The 12626-nt window shown below is 41.2% G+C and overlaps 1 long non-coding RNA gene across 1 annotated transcript in view; it reads right to left on the bottom strand.

The window, feature by feature from the left end:
- Positions 1 to 12626, bottom strand: part of LOC309644669 — a 546086-nt gene that overhangs the window by 515129 nt on the left and 18331 nt on the right. Inside the window, exon 1 of the long non-coding RNA XR_014254546.1 lies at positions 1806 to 12626. This exon is cut by the window's right edge and continues 18331 nt beyond it. This is a non-coding gene — a long non-coding RNA (uncharacterized lncRNA). The remainder of the gene's footprint in view (positions 1 to 1805) is intronic.

Here is a 12626-nt window from a genome sequence, read left to right as displayed (position 1 = left end):
ACAACAACAAAATAAGTCAGTAGAGTCTCCCATGTTTCAATATCAGGAAAAATGTGTTTCTCCCAAACCGTGGTTTCTTACGAAAAACAATTTCATAGTGGATATAAATAAAATCTCATTGGATTGGTCCCTGCTGATTTGAAATTTCTTGTAGTTCATACACATGATTTTGATCTTAAAGTAAGTGTGGCCGACCTTGGAATTTGTGCCCATGGTACCTTCTTTGCAACCCAGCATCATAAAGTCTTCACCTGGTTTGTAATCATGGCCTCAGGTTACCATATTTGACCTACGAATGCTCATTTGAGTTGTAGCTGATAAAATAGTCGGGGGAGAGTAAATGATATTTATTCGAACATGTTTTGCAGTTCGGAGGTTGTATTGTGTTTCTTCTTCTATCGACCCAAATCTTTTCATCTAGATCTCTTCACACTAGGTGGCAGGAGTGCCTCAAAGAGGAGTTTAATTCCCTAACCCAGGACTTTAATAGCTTCTGGGGGGCAGGGGATCGGGGGCGGTAAGGCAGATATTTATGATGGACCCTGGGATGTCCTACTCTGCTGAAGTGAGTGAATGTGTGGCTTGGGTCTATGATTCTGGGCCTGTGGCCTCACACATGTTCTTTTTGCCTCTATCCTTGTGCCCAAGAGACAGAGAGAGGGAGGCAGACAGAGAGACAGACGGGGCTGGGACCGGTAGGGGAAAGAGTAAGATTACCTTCTTTTTTTCTTTTATTAAAGTGACCGCAATTGAATTTAATAAACAAGAGAGATGAGAAGCGTCAAGCTGTTGTGTACCCTCGTCGTGGGCCCCTGGTGAGCTGCAGAAGCCGGGGGTCTGTCGTTGCCTGTGTGGCTCTGCTGTGTTGATAGGTAGCGGGTTGGCAGAGTTCCTGCTTGGAATTCTGCTCATGTATTGTTTTCAGATCTTTCAGTTGTTTAGTTGGTGTGGTGAGGAGCGCAAGAATTGGACTGTGTGTGTGTGTGTGTGTGTGTGTGTGAAACATGGCCTCCTTCTTAGATTTGGCTTTGTCTTGGGCAAATCACTATCTTCCTAATACTAAGTATGCCCATTTGTGAAATGGGGGTAATAATAGTCCTTATTTCAAAGTGTGGTTTTGAGCATTAAAGGAGATAATACATATAAAGTATTTGGCACACGGTATGTATACAATATATGTTACCTGCCATTTTTCGATCTTGGACAAATCAAACTCTGTGAACTTCAGTTTCATAACTGATAAAATGATAGGTTTGAATAATATGATGTCCACAGTTTTTTGTAGCCTCCAAAGCTTGAAAATGTGTGCGCTGTGTGTACAGTGTTTTTTTGTATCACTCATTGGGTCTCGTACGTGGCTGGGCACACCATAGTTACTCTTGTGTTTATTAGATGCATGTTGAATTCCAGATGAATAGAAAACATAAGGACCTATGCTTCTAGCTTGATTTATTTTACATATAAGAAGATGGTTAGGGCATAAGTAATATATTCCATTCTTTTTCCTCTTGTTCATTCATTACTTCTTTTTTTTTAAATAAAAAAAAAAAGATTTGTTTATTTATTTATTTATGGCTGCGTTGGGTCTTCGTTGCTGCACACGGGCTTTCTCTAGTTGCAGCGAGCGGGGGTTATTCTTGGTTGTGGTGCTTGGGCTTCTCGTTGGGGTGGCTTCTCTTGTTGTGGAGCACTGGCTCTGGGTGTGCGGGCTTCAGTAGTTGTGGCACGTGGGCTTCAGTAGTTGTGGCTCGAGGGCTCTAGAGCGCAGGCTCAGTAGTTGTGGTGCACGGGCTTAGGTGCTCCACAGCATGTGGGATCTTCCCGGACCAGGGCTCGAACCCATGTCCCCTGCATTGGCAGGCGGATTCTTAACCACTGCACCACCAGGGAAGCCTCATTCATTACTTTTAAACTAGGGAACATTTATGGACCAAATCCTTCCTGCCTCCCAGGAACCGAGCTAGAAGCCATTAGGTTTAGAAAGCTAAGGTAGAACGTGACTCCTGTCCTCAAAGCCCTGACTTCCAGACTGTCCAGAAGACAGACTGTAAAGTGGTGCCACAGAATCCAAGTCTGCACGGGATCTCATTGGAACACAGGGTGAATGAACTTGTTATATTAGGGAATTGCAAGCTATTTGGTATAGCTGGTGCATAGACTACTTATGGTGCATAGCGCTGGCAGGTGAAGTTACTTAAGAACATTTTCTAGCATCTGCAGTGGGCATAGGCTGTCAGAGTTGCACATTTTAATTTTAGATGTGCATAAAATTCTGCATTTTTAATTGATGGAAATCTATGCTGGCTTTATTTTAACAATTTGTTCTAAAAATTTCTATAATAGAAATGGTAACAGGAACAATTGCATTTACTTTGCAGTTTATAAAAGGTTGACACTGTCTCATTTGGTTAATCATAATAAGTCTCTTCCATTTAATGAGCCCCTATTATTGATCATGTTTTGTGTTTGACATCTGACATATGTTATCTCATTTATTCCTAATTAGAACCTTTTGTGTCAAGAGCCCAAGTTTACCAGTAAGGGGTGCTGAGGTGGGGAGGACCAGATTAAGCTCTGTGAGAGCAGAGACCACGTTTATCCATCCATCTTCTATTATGTCTCCAGCATCTGGTATGGCCTGGCACATAGTAGGCATTTTGCTGATATTTGCTGACTGACAAAATGAAATGACTTGTCCAGGGCGGCATAACTAAGAAGGAGTAGAGTCAAACTGAAAGGTAGCTGACTTTGACAATTTAGATTTGACATCATCATGGCTAGAGAAAGTCTATTTTCTGTGATGTAGAAGAGAATCAAGCTCAGAATATGTCCTTTTGGCTACAGAGCCTTGCTAGAAAGGAACACAACCTTGGTAGTCAATTGATTTCATTTATCAAGGATATTGCCTCTTTGGTGAGCCAGTCTTTAGCTGTATGTGGGATGGCAGAGTAGGGACTCTTTACCCCTTTCCCAATCAGGTGGATGTGATAAGAAAAGCAAATAGGACCAATGGAACACTTCATTCCTGCTTGCCTTTTCTTCTCTTATAGCCAAGTATCGATGGGCTTTCACCTTTTGTTAGTTTTGAATCAGGCTCAAAGGGATTTGGGGAGATTCTTTCATTTTTCCTATATCATTGAGACATGAGCGGGTTCCAAAGGTAGAAATAAATGTATTATATTTCTGAGAAATCTTTCTTCTCACTCTTTGTATGATCAAATAACCTCTAGTCAAAGGCATTCTATTATTGTTTCAGCTTCTGGTCTTAAAGGTCATTTTGACTGAGGAAAGGTCATCAAAATTTTTGGAGAAAGTTTACCTCTAAAGAAAATTTTTTTTGAGGTTTTTGAGTTTAGCCTCTTTACAAAGAATAATTTTCTCTTTAATGAACTTCTTGAATAATTCAGCAAATTACTGATTGCATGTCCTATGATGGGTGCTGGGGATACAAAGATGACAAGACACAACCCTGTTTTCAAGGATGAGAAGTGGAGATGGGCTTGTAGGCAGATCATTGTTGTACTTGCTGTGTGTGAGACCCTCAGTGAGGGAACATGCTAAGGCATATGGATGCCCCAAAGAGGCAGACACAGAAGCCACAGGCAGCTTCCCAGCACTGGCAACTTGAGGCTAGGAGAGCGCTATAGACTGAATGTTTGTGTCCTCCAAATTCATATATTAAAATCCTCACTCCCAGTGTAATGATATGAGGAGGTAGAGACCTTCTTAGGTGATGCCTTATGGGATTAGTGCCTTATAAAAGAGACCCCGGAGAGCAACCTCACCCTTTCCATCGTGTGAGAATACAATGGGAAGTCAGCAGTCTACAACCTGGAAGAGGGATCTCACCAGAACCTGACCCATGGCATCCTGATCTTGGACTTCCCAGCCTCCAGAACTATGAGAAATACATTTCTGTTGATTGTAAGCCACCTAGTCTGCGGTACTTTGTTATAGCAGCCTGAACTAAGACAGGGAAAGTGAAGAGGAAGGGATGGACTTCTAGGAGGGGCAAAATCACCTGCTGGATAGGAATGGGTGAAAATTCCACTGGCAGCAACCTGATACCTCTACTCCATCACTTTGATGTCCAACAGCCCCCGAGATTTTAGAACCAGATTTAGCACTGCATGTATTATTATGGTCTGTTTCATATTCCCCAGCTGAAAGAAGCTGAGCTGTAAATGACCTAAATGGTTCTCAGGTGGAGAAGCTGGACCCCTCTTCCTCCACTGATGGCCACTGATGCATGTACTTCTCATGGTCATCCTTGGGTGGGTGCTGAGTTGCTGACTTGTCCTTGGCCATTTATCTTGAGTCTTGTGATATTATTTATTCTTTCCGCAGTCTCTTCTTCCCCCTTTTTCTCACCTTGTTTCTATTCTGTTGTTCAACCCATAACACGGATTATCTGTACTTATTCTAAGAAATGTGGTAAAACAGTTCATGCAGACCTGAGTGCAAAGACTGTTGGGCAGAACTGATTAACTCCATCTACTATTAGAGACTGAGGGATCCCTGGAGGACCAGGGGCTCCATAACACAGTCAGTAATCTGACCAACTCTCTGCTCTTGACTCCCAGCGGACCAGACGGAATCCATGATGTTCGTCAACATGCGAGACCAATGTTAAGTTTGAAAATGCAAGCATTAACAGTTTGTCTCCTGCTTAGAAGCTAAGGGCAGGTAGCAGCCATTCAGAAACTCTGAAATGGCAAAGTTAGGGAATTGGGTTTTGAAAATGAGTCACCCAAACATTTTCTTTCCAAACATCTGCAGGTTGTTAGCCTGATTTATTTTGAATTAAAAAAATCTTTTTGAGCTGGCTGACAGCTTATTTTAATTCCCAGCTGTTAAAATGTTTCAGCAATTGGAATTAGGGGCTGTACCATTGCTTTTGATGTGGTGGGAACCAGTTCAGCACTCAGGTACACCTGGGGGAACTGCCCCTTCTCATCATGGCCCTTCCTAGTTTTATTTCCTTCTGTTTAAAAGCTTGGTGCTTTGAGCTCTTTGTTTATGATCTATTTGCTTGGGTCTTATAGGACTGGTGGCCAAAGGAGTTTAGCTCATATCCAGGATGTGGTGGCTTTTATCCAGCACATAGCGCTTTGTGGCTGCCTTAGATTCTTTCTGAAACAAGTTGGGGGAATAAACAAATACACAAATAAGTTTATATTTAATTAATATTGCCTCCTCCTTTCCAAAAATATGCTGAAATGAATTTTCTACTCAAAGCTGTGGTTCTTATAAATGTTTTCAAGATTTCTGTGCAGATGGTTGGCTTAGTAAGGGCCTTTGACTTGTTCCTCATATTTCCCTGGTTGTGGGTGAGGACCTCTCTTTGTTTGCTGTGATTTTGGATAAGGGACTCGGAGACTCCATCTCTCCTCTCTCCCGATCCAGCCCACCGAAAACAGTAACACAACCACCACCATCTTCTACTACCAACACCAGCAAGAAGCTGTTTCTTCTTACTTCTAACTCCCCTACCATACCATCCTATCACCTTTCGTGGCTAATTTGCCCCCCCGATTATGTACACTAGCTACTTTCAGCTCTTCAGCTCCCCTTTATGACTCAGTTTTTTCATACCCGTTGTGGTTCACTCCCACCACTCTGTTGAGACTGGGCTCTCCAAGGTCATGCATGGCTTTTCAGTTGGTCCTCTTGTGACTTGACTTCTTCACTTGTTCCTTGACCTCTGTGTATCTGCATTAAGGGAGATTTTGAAGCCAAAAACTAGAATGATGGATTGGGACATTAAATATTAGAGTAGGGACTTAGGACTTCATTCAGTAGGCACTGGGGACTCAATCATGTTTGTAAGCTACGTTTAACCAAGCAGTACGTGGATTCATCCAAAGAGGAAAAATGAGTGGAAGATTGTCACTATAGTCTAGGTGGAGAGAAGCACTGAAGGTATAAATGAGAAAAATGATAAAGAGAATTTAATATAAAGCAAAAATGGAAGCTATATTGAAGGAGTCTAATAGGCAAGACATGGGGACTGATAATATATGTGGAGAAAAAGTAGCAAGAGAGTCATGCCCTTCTTTAATTTTAACCTTTTTTTAAAAATTTATTTTATTTTATCCATTTATTTACTTTTTGGCTGCATTGGGTCTTCGCTGCTGCACGTGGGTTCTCCTCTAGTTGCTGAGAGCGGGGACTACTCTTTGTTGCAGTGCACGGGCTTCTCACTGCGGTGGCTTCTCTTGTTGCGGAGCACGGGCTTTAGGCGCGCGGGCTTCAGTAGTTGTGGCACACGGGCTTCGTTGCTCCGCGGCATGTGAGATCTTCCCGGACCAGGGCTTGAACCCCTGTCTCCTGCATTGACAGGCAGATTCTTAACAACTGCGCCACCAGGGAAGCCCTAACCTCCATTTTTGACCTTCATGTTTTTGCTCATATTCTTGCTTTTTGTAATGTCGTTTCTTGGTCATCCCTGTTTGTTGAACTCCACACTTCTTATCAGGACTGTTTAAAATTTTCATGAAATCTTCCTTGATCACCCCAGGTAGATATTATCTTTAATTTCTAAGAATTCTGTAATACTTAGTATATCTTAACTTTTATCTCATTATTTTATGCAATCTCCTCAGTATGGTTTTAGGTGAATGGCATGTGATTATCTATCCAGATATAAATAGAGGAATAAAAAGATATAGGAATAAGGAAAGTGAGAGGAGAATGCTGGTAAGTATAAGGTTACAGGGTCTCATGACCAAGGTGAAATTACAAACTCTATTTCATGGATGGTATGAGTTTGAATTTTTCTCTATCACGTTTTTACTCCTTTTATTTCAAAATATTTTAACTTGTGATAAAGTTTTAAAGTTAGATTCTCAGGACCTTTAGTTAGAATAGAATGAATAGGAGGAACTCAGCCTTTGGTAAATATTAGTCACACTTTCCATGTCTCTCAATGAACTGGAAGAGGGTTCAGGTTCTTATCCCTGGAAATTTAAGAAAATTTTCTGTTTATGATTTTAAGTTAAACAATTATCCACTATTATCTCCTGAGAATCTTTCTGAAGAATTTATCCTCATGTGGCTGAATGCAACTTAACCTGTTTTCTAGAATTGTGTTGGTCATACCCAACAAAACAATGTATTTTTTCCCCACTGGGTTTTCTTTCTGTAAAGAACTTACGTTTCAAGTCTTAAGAAATATGTAGTATTGAGTGTTTGAGTAATACATTAAGGAAAATGAATGTTCTCTGCTTCTATCCTTCTATTTTAAATGTGACTAAACTTTGAGAATCATTTTAGAAGCCTTGGGTAATGTTTCTAGTGAGATAATCCCAGATGCAGTTGAGTTGAGAACGAGTTTCATGGATGCTTTCTAAATGATACATTCTTACACATGAGCACATTAAGAAGATGCCTGGCTTTCTGTTTTTCCTCTTTCTCTGTGTTAATATATAATCTACTTTGCCTCTTTTCAATGATGACTAAACTGATTTGCCTTTTCGCTTTCTTTCACATATTACAAATATGGTTTCACACCCAGAATTTATGAGAAATGCAACTTTCTGTGAAAAATGCTAATTTCAGAACCATCTTCAAAGATTCTCTTCAGGAGTTCTGGGATGGAGCCCCATTTCCATCACCCCACCTTTCCCTGAGGATTTAGATATCCTTGGGATGTGCACCACACTTTGAGAAATACTGAAACTAGCAAGTGAACTTCGCCTTTCATTACATCATCTGTTCCCAATTGCCTTGGCCTCCTAGGGAGTGACCAGTAGATTTAGATTTGTAAGTTTCTTCTAACCCATCTCTTTGGAAGAGTTATTATAGGGCATAGACCCTATTACAGCTCAGTACATATGAACTGAGAGGATTCTCTTAAGATAACCTCCCTTTATCATTTCTAACCTCTTAATCTTGGGTTGTGACCATTTTGCATATCTCAGGGAATCCTCAAATAGCCTTTCCAAAAAAGTGCACTGAAAAGTAAATTAAAAGTAAAAGACATTTTAAATGGTATTCAGGTAACAGATAAGAATTCGGACTTAATGACCCTGAAGTTCTATAATTCAATAAAATGTGCTTCTGTAATGTTATACTGGATGTTAAAATGACATATTAAGATACAGTAAAACTCTTTTCTCTGAGAGAATGTGCAGCTAAAGCTGTGAATTTACATCTCATCTCTTTCCAGCCTTTTCTTTTCCCCTTTTGTGCAAAATACTTGCTTTTATTATTTGATGTATTATTGTTTTGGTGTTTGGTGCATAAATATTACAACTACTATGAGTAACTGGACAGGCTATTGACACTGTTTGCCAATTGCTATAAATAAGGAAACCAAGACCTGTCAAAATGTCAGAACCAGTTAATGATAGGGTCTCAATAGCTGTAGTTACCACAAGAATGGAGAGAGGTAGATGCCATTTTCTGTGATACTGTCCCAACTGTGTTAAACACCTGTCATCATTTCATTCTTCTTAAAAAATTTTATTCTTACTTGAGTCATATGAGGTAACTATAATCATTTCAGTTTTACAGAGGAGACAACAGAGGCTCAGAGAGGAACCCGCCTTGATCACACTGACCTAAGTGGTAGAGGCAAAATATGCACTGTGGCTTGCCTGCCTCTGAAGTCTGTGCTTTTTCCACTATACTGTGCTGTTAGGATTCCTAATTCAGTTTAGCAGATGCCAACTGAATCAAAATAGGTTTTATTCTGATTCTGATGGGGAACTGACCCTTTTCTAAAGTTCACAGCTGTTGATTGGTGAGTGGTTGGGCATTGTTTCTAGGATAGCATGTATGTAAAACTGGAGAGGTGGGCGAAATCAAGACAGAGCAGAAATAGCTATTTGAAGGGTTTCAAACCCTTGACCAACATTTGCCTCCTGGGACAGTTCTGATTTTGCTGCTCTTCCCTCACCTCTCTCTTTTCAAGACTTAGCTTACCTTAACGTGAACCCTTCCTAGTGGTGGGCACCCCATTCACAAGGGAGCAGATACCAGATGGGAGAAACTGAAAAAGCAATTGTTCAATGATTGTTCTTATGAGTTATATACTCATGGTTGGAGAACTCTGATCTGAAAGCTTGGCTTCAAATCCACTGAGAAAATTGCATGATTTAAGCGTGAATTGGAGATGGGAGTGGGAGTGGTCGACAGTGAGGACTAATTTGTTCTTTAAATTTACCTAATGGGTTGCAAGGGTGGAAATATCTGCTGAGGAAATGTGATGGATTCTCCTAGGAAACTGACTTCACCAGATAATTCTTTAGAAACTGTTTTCAGAAAAGAGACAAGTGGCATGAATCTATCGACAAAGAGAATCAGCTCTGTGTCTGGGACTGGGTCAACGATCTGAGAGGCATTCCAGTCGAGATACAGCTTAGACATTTGTTCAGGGGGGCAAGTGCTCATGCTGAGTGATTTTCAAAGCTGTTCCAGGGCATTTATCAGGCTTTTAAACTCTGGGTCATCTTTCCCACGGTGTGAAGGCCAAGAGAAGGGATCCTGAGCTCTTTCTCCCGGTCCCTAGGATGGGAATTCACGGGGAAAAGGTCACCTATTCTTGTCTCACAAAAGAAAACGTATTCATCAGTTGTCAGGCAGAGGAGCTTCAGATCCTGCAAATAGGGGAATTACTGAGACCTTATCAGCAGTACCCACACCCAGCCCAAGCTGGTGCTGCAGGGAGAGCGATGCTGCGGCCACGGGTCTTGTCCTACTTCAGGGGAAAAGGGGGATTCATTCTGGACTTCTTTTGACATCATCCATTTCCTTTCAAGTCCAGTAAAAACATGCACTCCAAAACCATCACCTCTTTTACTTTGTACTGGGGGGATTCTAGGAGAGAGCGTGAGAGAGAGGAAGAAGAGGGGGAAACAGCCTTTTCTCACTCAAGAATATTTCACATCACAGGATTTTCCTTCTTCTCTTCTGTACTGTTAATACACCCAAGATCATCATATCCTTTCAATCACAGATTAAAGACGCAGGGTGGGGGGAAAAGAGGAAGAAACTGTATTTAACAATTTTGTTCCATTTATATCACTAGCAATTAAAACTCTTTGTGGTCCCCGCCCTGATTATAACAGCAGGGGCCAGGAGGCCACCACCCTGCTGTGAATTCATTTCCAGGCCAGCCAGCTAGGACAATGCTCATATGAATGAATGGGTCCTGCTAGACCTCAGCTTCCCCATCTTCGCCTTACTGAGCACAGCCCCGGGCTTCAGCGGCTGCAGGTGTGAGCACACCCACTCCCGCCCTTGACCCAAAACACGTACTGAAATTGGTGCATGTGTGAAACATGCCGTACCTCCAGCCTGGGGTGTCAGAACAAATCTAGCCGTGTGGCAGGGGACCTGAGGTTGCTCCTCTGCCCCAGTGAAGGGGTCTTCCCTCCCTCCCCACATCTGCCCACCCTTCTCAATTTTGCAGTATGCTTGGATACAGCCTCTTGGGGAGGTGAAATACAGTGTCGCTTTGGGAAGGCTGTGGTTTGCTCATGGAAGCAGAGGTGCTAGAGTCACAAGTCGATGGCGTGGATGTTGCCAGCATTTCTTAGGAGTGAGCCTTGCAGACACATCCCAGGAGAGGAAGTTAGGTTAGGGCAAGACAAGTGAGTGAAATTGTTTAAAGGCTGCAAAAAGATTTAAAAAATTAATTGCTCTTCGTTTGGGGTTATGATGTCCCTTTTCCTGGGTAAATCCACAGGCAACGAGAAGTTAGAGTGCTCCAGCCTAGACTTGGTAGATTCATGTCAGAGGAAATTAGAATTGGGGGAATTTGTGTAGGAGCTGAACTGTGAGACAGCGTTGCCACTTTAAATTGAGTCTCCCAAGGCAAGCCTTCCTCACCTCCCATAATTGTGAATTATCCTGGCGTCTGAGAAGAGGCTGCCTCGATTCAGGGTCTCCTGTACAACAGAGGGACAGCGGGCTGGGGTTCACATCTGGGGGCAGAGCAGAGACAGAAAAGCCCCTTGTACCTGGCAGTCACTCAATAATTAATCGAGTAATATAATTAATAGATTAAATATATAATAAATAAATACACTAATTAATTATTGAGTGACTGAATGAAGGATTTTTAAAAAATAGATCTTTATTGGAGTATAATTGCTTCACAATACTGTGTTAGTTTCTGTTGTATAACAAAGTGAATCAGCCATATGCATACCTATATCCCCATATCCACTCCCTCTTGAACCTCCTTCCCAGACTCTCTATCCCACCCCTCTAGGTCGTTGCAAAGCACCGAACTGATCTCCCTGTGCTATGCTACTGCTTCCCATTAGCTATTTTACATTCGGTAGTGTATATATGTTGATGCTACTCTTGCTTCGCCCCAGCTTCCCCCTCCCACCCCGTGTCCTCAAGTCCATTCTCTATGCCTACATCTTTATTCCTGCCCTGCAACTAGGTTCATCAGTACCATTTTTTTTTTTTTTAGATTCCATATATATGTGTTAGCATACTGTATTTGTTTTCCTCTTTCTGACTTACTTCACTCTGTATGACAGACTCTAGATCCATCCACCTCAATACAAATAACTCAATTTCATTTCTACATATGGCTGAGTAATATTCCATTGTATATATGTGCCACATCTTCTTTATCCATTCATCTGTTGATGGACACTTAGGTTGCTTCCATGTCCTGGCTATTGTAAATAGTGCTGCAATGAACATTGTGGTACATATTTCTTTCTGAATTATGGTTTTCTTAGGGTATATGCCCAGTAGTGGGATTGCTGGGTCATATGGTAGTTCTATTTTTAGTTTTTTAAGGAATCTCCATTCTGTTTTCCATAGTGGTTGTATCAATTTACATTCCTACCAACAGTGCAGGAGGGACTTTCCCTTTTCACCACACCCTTTCCAGCATTTATTGTTTCTAGATTTTTTGATAATGGCCATTCTGACCAGTGTGAGGTGATACCTCATTGTAGTTTTGATTTGCATTTCTCTACCTAACACCATACACAAAAATGAACTCCAAATGGGTTAAAGACCTAAGTAAGACCAGACACTATAAAACTCTTAGAGGAAAACATAGGAAGAACACTCTTTGACATAAAGTACAGCAAGATCTTTTTTGACCCACCTCCTAGAGTAAGAGAAATAAAAACAAAAATAAACAAATGGAACTTCATTAAACTTAAAATCTTTTGCACAGCAAAGGAAACCATAAACAAGATGAAAAGACAACCCTCAGAATGGGAGAAAATATTTGCAAATGAAACTATGGACAAAGGATTAATCTCCAAAATATACAAACAGCTCATGGAGCTCAATATCAAAAAAACAAACAATCCAATTAAACAATGGGTGGAAGACCTAAATAAACATTTCACCAAGCAAGACATACAGATGGCCAAGAAGCACATGAAAAGATGCTCAACATCACCATTTATTAGAGGATATTTTTCAATAAATTTTGTTTGACAGGTTATTGCCCCAGAACCGTGGAAGATGTGCTCATTTTTGAGGTTTGCAGCTGTTCCCTCCTTCCCGAGGTTCTACTCAGGCATCATATACCTATCATTGGTAGGTGTGAGATGTAGCAATCCGTGTGGACAACTTGGAAGGAAGGATTGATGAGTAGTGTTTTGGTTCCTACCTATTACTTCAATGTAAGCCAAATT

Source organism: Balaenoptera physalus (genome assembly GCF_965194825.1).
Source record: "Balaenoptera physalus genome assembly, chromosome: 1".
Classification (NCBI taxonomy): domain Eukaryota; kingdom Metazoa; phylum Chordata; class Mammalia; order Artiodactyla; family Balaenopteridae; genus Balaenoptera; species Balaenoptera physalus.
Note: the sequence above shows the minus strand (reverse complement) of the source record. Positions and strands in the feature narration are given on the sequence as shown.